This window comes from Miniopterus natalensis, chromosome X (genome assembly GCF_054644295.1).
Source record: "Miniopterus natalensis isolate mMinNat1 chromosome X, mMinNat1.hap1, whole genome shotgun sequence".
In the NCBI taxonomy this organism is placed as follows: domain Eukaryota; kingdom Metazoa; phylum Chordata; class Mammalia; order Chiroptera; family Miniopteridae; genus Miniopterus; species Miniopterus natalensis.
Window position 1 is genome coordinate 29,055,081 of NC_142103.1, and position 6,285 is coordinate 29,061,365.

Here is a 6,285-nt window from a genome sequence, read left to right on the forward strand (position 1 = left end):
AATTATGTCTACCATGGAAGTTATTGCACAGCCAGCTCAGTAACATTCTTGTTTATCCTTTAAAGATCCCCCTGTAAACCAAATTAGTCAGCATTATTAAAGAGTTTCCTATAAACCATTCCTAGGAATAAGAAGGTGATCAGTGAGCAAAATGCAATCCTGGAGGTCTTTATTCTGCAAAGAAAGTAGCAAAATTTCAGGGTTAAGAGCATTACATCCAGTTTAAGTGTAATTAGGTGCAGAAGGCAAGAGTCAGCTGACAGAAGTGTTGAATGTAATGAGAATTCAGTAGAGATTTAATAGAATGAGGAACATAGACAAAGGAAAGCCTATAACTATCTTTTACTTGTTTGTATAACATGTCATACAGGGAGGGACACCTTTGGTTACTGAGTCTAGTTGGTGACTATAATCCCCTGTAGGTCTATGATGATCTGTATTTTTGAGTCTTCTATAATTAAGGTGTCCCAGAGTGGAAGCTTTAGATAATTCTTTAGAGATTTTATAGCTTGTTTCCCTTTTGGGTTCCATTGAATTGGATTATTTCAGTTTGATTTTAATAAGACATATAGAGGCTGGGCCAGTAATGGAAAATTTGGAACCCAGTTGTGACAGTATTGAGTCAAACCCAGGAATCCTCTAAGCTGCTTTCTTGTTTTTTTGGAAGAGGAAAAGATGGGATTCTTCTGAGTCTTTCAGGATTAATTAGTAGCCCATCTTTAGATATTAGATAACCAAAGTATTTTACTGAGGGTAAACAGAATCAGAGCTAGTTCTTTGACATCCATGTCCCTTTGTAGCTAACTGTTGTAATAGGTCTATAGTGTCCTTTTGGGAGTCTAGTAATTTCCTAGAGCCTAAAGCTAAATCACCTACATGCAGGATTAGAGTGGAATCTCTAGGAAACTTAACATCATTTAAAATAGCCTTTTGTATCTAAGATGATAGGTGGGGCTCTTTGTATATCCTTGGGGCATTGCTGTCCAAGTAAACTTGGAATCTTTTCTGGCGAAAGAAAAGAGGTCTTGACTGTCTTTTTATACTGGAATGCTGAAAAAGGCACTACATAAATCTATTGCTGAAAAATATTGACAGTCACAGGAATAGCTGATAATAAGGTATGTGGATTCGGAACCACAGGATGTCTGGGAATAACTAGGTTATTTATAGCTCTGAGACTTTGTACAAATCTCCATCTTTTTTCATTTGGTTTCTTTACTGTAGGGATAGGAGAATTACTGGGGCTTATACATGGAATTATAAGATTCCCCTTTTTGTGTTATTTTAATTTCTCCTAAACTATTAAAAAGGAGAAGGGGAAATACCTTCTCATAGTCCTCAGAGCAGCCCTATGATTGTTTTTGTTTTTTGTTTGTCTAAATCCCATTTTCAGTTTTCTATAATCCTTAAAGTGGACAGACTTCTCTACGGGAGTTTTCCTTCGAACCTTATTTAGTAATTCTGTTGGTTTTGCTCCCAGAAACCAGTAGGTATATTAATTGGAATAGATTAGAATTGCCAGGATTACATGTTCTAACTGTTCAATTTCTTTGTGAACCCATCAGGGTCCCGGAGAAAATCAGAAACAATTGCTGGTTCCTCTCTCACAAAGACCAGCTTTTCTCCAAAGGGAGCTGTTAGAATTCCTATTCTCATTTTCCCTTAAGTCAGTAGGGAGTGGTAGGGGAGGAGACAGAAGGGGAAGGAAGACGGGAGGGGAAGGGCAAGTCAGAACAGAGAAGCTCAGAGAGCAAAGGATATAGTGGAGGAGCTATAGAAGGGGGAGAAATCTGGGGTGTAGGCATTTATGAGCTTCAGAAGAGTTCAGAGATAGTCTCTAAAATTTCTTACTAAATTCTTCTTTTAAAATATGTCTTTATTGATTTCAGAGAGAGGAAAGGGGAGAGAGGGAGATAGAAACATCAGTGATGAGAGTCATTGATTAGCTGCCTCCTGCACGCCCCCTACTGGGGATCAAGCTTGCAACCTGGGTATGTGCTCTGACCAGGAATCTAACCTCAATCTCCTGGATCATAGGTCGATGCTCAACTCCTGAGCCATGCTGGCCGGGCTTAATTTCTTTTTTTTTTTTTTTTTAAAGAATTTATCTGTGCTTTTCCTAGAAGCTTTTAATTTCCAAATCAAGGTACACTTCCCTTTCATTCATTCAATTTAATTTTAGAGCTGGCATTTTTCTAATTTTTTGCATGCAAAAAATTAATTTAGGCACCCAAGGACAACTGCAGTTTGGCCATTTGAAGTGGATATCATCTTTAGTTAAATCTTCCCATTTATGTAAAGCACTTGCAAGTAAAGGCTTCCTATCAGGAGTATTAATGAGGGCTGGGGTCTGGGAGTTCCTGGCCCTGGAGGCAAATTTTCCATGTTAATTTTAGTTTTGCTTTAGATATCTGCAGAGTCTGAGCAACTTTTTAGGGATGTTATGTAGTGGGTCGAAGTGTGCTGCTTATGGGTTGATCTCCACAAGGCTCTCATCCCTCCAGTCGCATTTGACCCTCTTATGTGCCTAGGTTTTTCTCCTGGCCGTCTAAAACAACTGGAAGGCCTTGGAGTGCTGGGTGATCAACCCCCATGGGTGCTCCCTAGACAAGCCAGTCAGTTAAATTACAGTTGAGTTGGAATTTCCCTGTGGGGCTTCTGTAAATCATGAGGAATGACCTATGACACCTTCACAAAGATTCTGAGTCACCTAAGAATACCCAAGATTCAGGCTGGAGAGAGGATGTTCCCCATATCTTTGGAGCTGAATGAGTTCGGCTCTCATTTATACAGTGAAGGTTTATGTTCAGACTCTCAGAGAGCAATTTCAATGAAAAGCCAAAGTTAAAAACCAGCTACCCATTTTTCTTCCTGCCTTGCCTTAGCCTGGGTTCTGTCAACCCTTAACCTTAGTTCCACATCAAGGATTTTTTTAAAAACCCAGCTCAAATAAAAGACCCTCTACCACAAACTTGGGTAGGTCCTGGGTCCAATAGACAACTCACCCAAGTTCACCCAATGTGACTGGGAGCTGGCGGCTTCAATGAGCCCTTTGCTGGATCCTAGAACCAGGCCTGGGTCTGTGAGGAGGTCTTGGGTGAACTTCTTTCAAATCCTGCTACTCCACGCCAAGTAAATGTCAACATAAGAAACATTCAAACTTGTTAAAGATTTTTTGTGAGTTTATTTGAGCCAAGCTGTCAACAGTTGCCAGGAAGCAAAATCTCAACACATTGAGATAATGCTCCAGAGAATGGCAATTTTGCCCCTTGTTTTATACATTACAATCACAAGAGATGTAAGTGGGTTACATGAAATTCATTGATGATTAGGGAGGTGGGAAAAAGGAAAGCGAGGAAACCTCTGGGATTGGATAAAAAGTAAAATGAGACATCTTTTACATAGGTGAATACAGGGTAGTTAACAGTCAACAATTAATATGATAACAGTAACAATGAGAGGATTTATGGTCTCTGTGCTGGTGCATTGGTTGTGTCTTGAGGGGTGTGGAAAAAGAGGAGTACCCCTGACATTCAAAAGTATGTTATAGTAGATGCAAAAGACAGTAGACAGGCTCAGTTAAGGTAAAGATTGACCTTTGTCAGGGAATAATCTAGCCTAGCACATGATTACCTGCCATAAACTGCTTTTAGTTAAAAAGTTTTAATTTCAGTGCTCGCTTCGGCAGCACATATACTAAAATTGGAATGATACAGAGAAGATTAGTATGACCCCTGCGCAAGGATGACACGCAAATTCATGAAGCGTTCCATATTTAAAAAAAAAAAAGTTTTAATTTCAGACCATCCTTTGCAGTTACTTTAGGTCTCTTGAGTTTGCAAGACCACCATGTAGGCCTCCCCATGTTTGTCAGGTTAGCACGTGCCCCTATTCCAATAGAAGCTGCAATGGCTATAAAACCATGGCCCTCTATAACTGCTGCTAAGGCATAGAAAATTTATTTATGAAACTCTTACTGTCCTCGTGGCCTCTGGAATTTTAAATGGTAATCATAATTTACAGCATTATGTTCTTACAGCCCTGGCTCCAATTTTAAAAAAAAAACAGTTACAGCTTCCAATTGCTTAACTAGCGGTAATCAAAGTAATAACACCTAAATGTTTCCAATGGGAAGTAAATGGGCCATAGTAAATAGAAACCCATCTCATGGCCAGATTATAAAAACTGAAAAGATGTCTATTATGCCCTCAATCTATAAATGAATGTTATACTAGATGCAAAATATAAAAAAAGTGAGACAGGCAACAAAACCTGGATCATAATAGCTTGTAGATTAGAAATAATAGAGTGTTTTTCTTAATACAGGCCCATAAGACCTGACTGCCTCCCATTTACCTGACTTTAACTTTGGAGGAAAAAAAATTCAGCCTTGACTTCCATCCAAGGTTATGGTCTTGCCCCATCCCCAGTGGTCCGTTGTTCAGCAAGACAAATGTTAACACTGAGACTTCCTAGGAATGAGCCTTCCTAGCACCGTGGGACCCTGTTATCCAACCAATCCAGTGCATCCTTTGGATTGATTTATGACCAAAGGGGGAATGTGTGGATGAAAAGGGGCCACATGCTAACCTGACAAGCTCAGGGAAGGCCTGCATGATGGCTTTGCAAACTCAGAGCCCTAAAGTAACCACAAAGGATGGTCTGAAATTAAAACTTTTTAACTAAAAGCAGTTTATGGCAAGTAGTTATATCCTAGACTAGAATCTTCCCTGACAAAAATCAATCTTTACCTGAACTGAGCCTATCTACTGTCTTTTACATCTACTATAACATAACTTTGGAATGTCAGGGTAACTTCCTTTTTTACAGACCCCTCGGGGCACAACCAATGCACCAGAGCAGAGACTACAAATCCTCATTGTTATTTTTATCCTGTTATTTTGTTGACTATTAACTATTCCTGTACCCACCTATGTAACCAATTCAAGGAATGTTTGAAAAGAAGAGAGGGCTGTACAGTAGTACTTAGCTGTATCATTTTCTACCTAATCCCAGAGGTTTCCCCACTTTGTTTTCTCCAGCCTCCCTAATCTATCGCCAATGAATTTCATGTAACCCACTTAGGTCTTTTGATTGTAATGTATAAAATAAGTGCAAAACTGCCCTTCCCTGGAGCATTATCTCGATATGTTGAAGTTTTGCTTCCTGGCAATTGTCAACAGTTTACAGGTTTGGATGTTTCTTACATTGACAGATTCCATCATTACGTGTATTTCCATATTATGTTTCTCATTATTTCTCCTCAAAGGATAGTAAATATGGTGGCAATGCCAACATCTAGCCAGAGCCACACAGTGGAGGAACATGCCAATATCCTTAAGTACATTCTTAACTGCTAGGGAACTTCAGGGTACATGGAGGAGAGAGGTCTTTGCTGTGAGGACATGAAAAGGAATTTAAATATTTGAAGGTGTTGACATTCACTGCTTTCAATTACTGATCATCTTTACTTGTAACCAATTCAAGGAATGTTTGAAGAGAGGTATGTATGTAAGGCTTGAGAGGATGAGGGCTGTATCCTGTTCATCCAGCCCACTGTCTGAAATGTAGCAGGTGTTCAGAGTGCCAGTATAGCATACTGGCCAGGAAGACTAGCTTTGGAATCAGGCTGACCTGGCCTTGAATCGTGGCTCCTTCACTTACATGCTATGTGACCTTGAGCAAGTTACTTAACCTCTCCAACCTTGTGTTTCCTGCCCCTCTCCCTATAAAGGAAGAGCAATAATAGTGCTTACCTCATGGAATTGTTGTGACCCATTCAGGGAAAAAATATATCTAAAGCACTTTGCAAATTGCCTGGTACATAGTTGGCATCCATTAAGTGGGAGTTATTCTTAACAATCTGATTATTTGTTGAAGGAATAAATGGATGTCATAGCCTGCTTTTCCTTCCCTCTCTTGAGATTATCAAGCAAAGAGAACCTAATCAAGTCGGTTTCTGTACGATTTTAATACTTAATTTCAGGCAAACAAAACCAAACACACATTGGAAAGAGTGTCTTCCCTGTTGGTGTGGGTGTTTCTCAGCATTTATGTTATAGTCAAATATTACAGCTTCTAGTAAAAAGTTTAAATACAGTTTGAAGAAAACTGAAGCATAGAAAACAGATAAGGCCATCCCTCTCATTTTTTCACCCTCATAATATTGGCTGCTAAAATAGCTCACTTGTCAAATCCCTTTGTACTACTCTGAGAAGTGCTAATGTAAGACATGTTTTCTGAAAATAACTGTGATGAAGTGTCATGAATTAAGGGCTTTGGTAC

The 6,285-nt window shown here is 39.3% G+C and overlaps 1 non-coding gene across 1 annotated transcript; it reads left to right on the forward strand.

The window, feature by feature from the left end:
- The first annotated feature begins 3,672 nt into the window (after positions 1-3,672).
- On the forward strand, positions 3,673-3,779 carry LOC148090446 (U6 spliceosomal RNA). The gene has a single exon (XR_015713762.1). It is a non-coding gene; the product is annotated as a U6 spliceosomal RNA (small nuclear RNA).
- Positions 3,780-6,285: the final 2,506 nt, after the last annotated feature.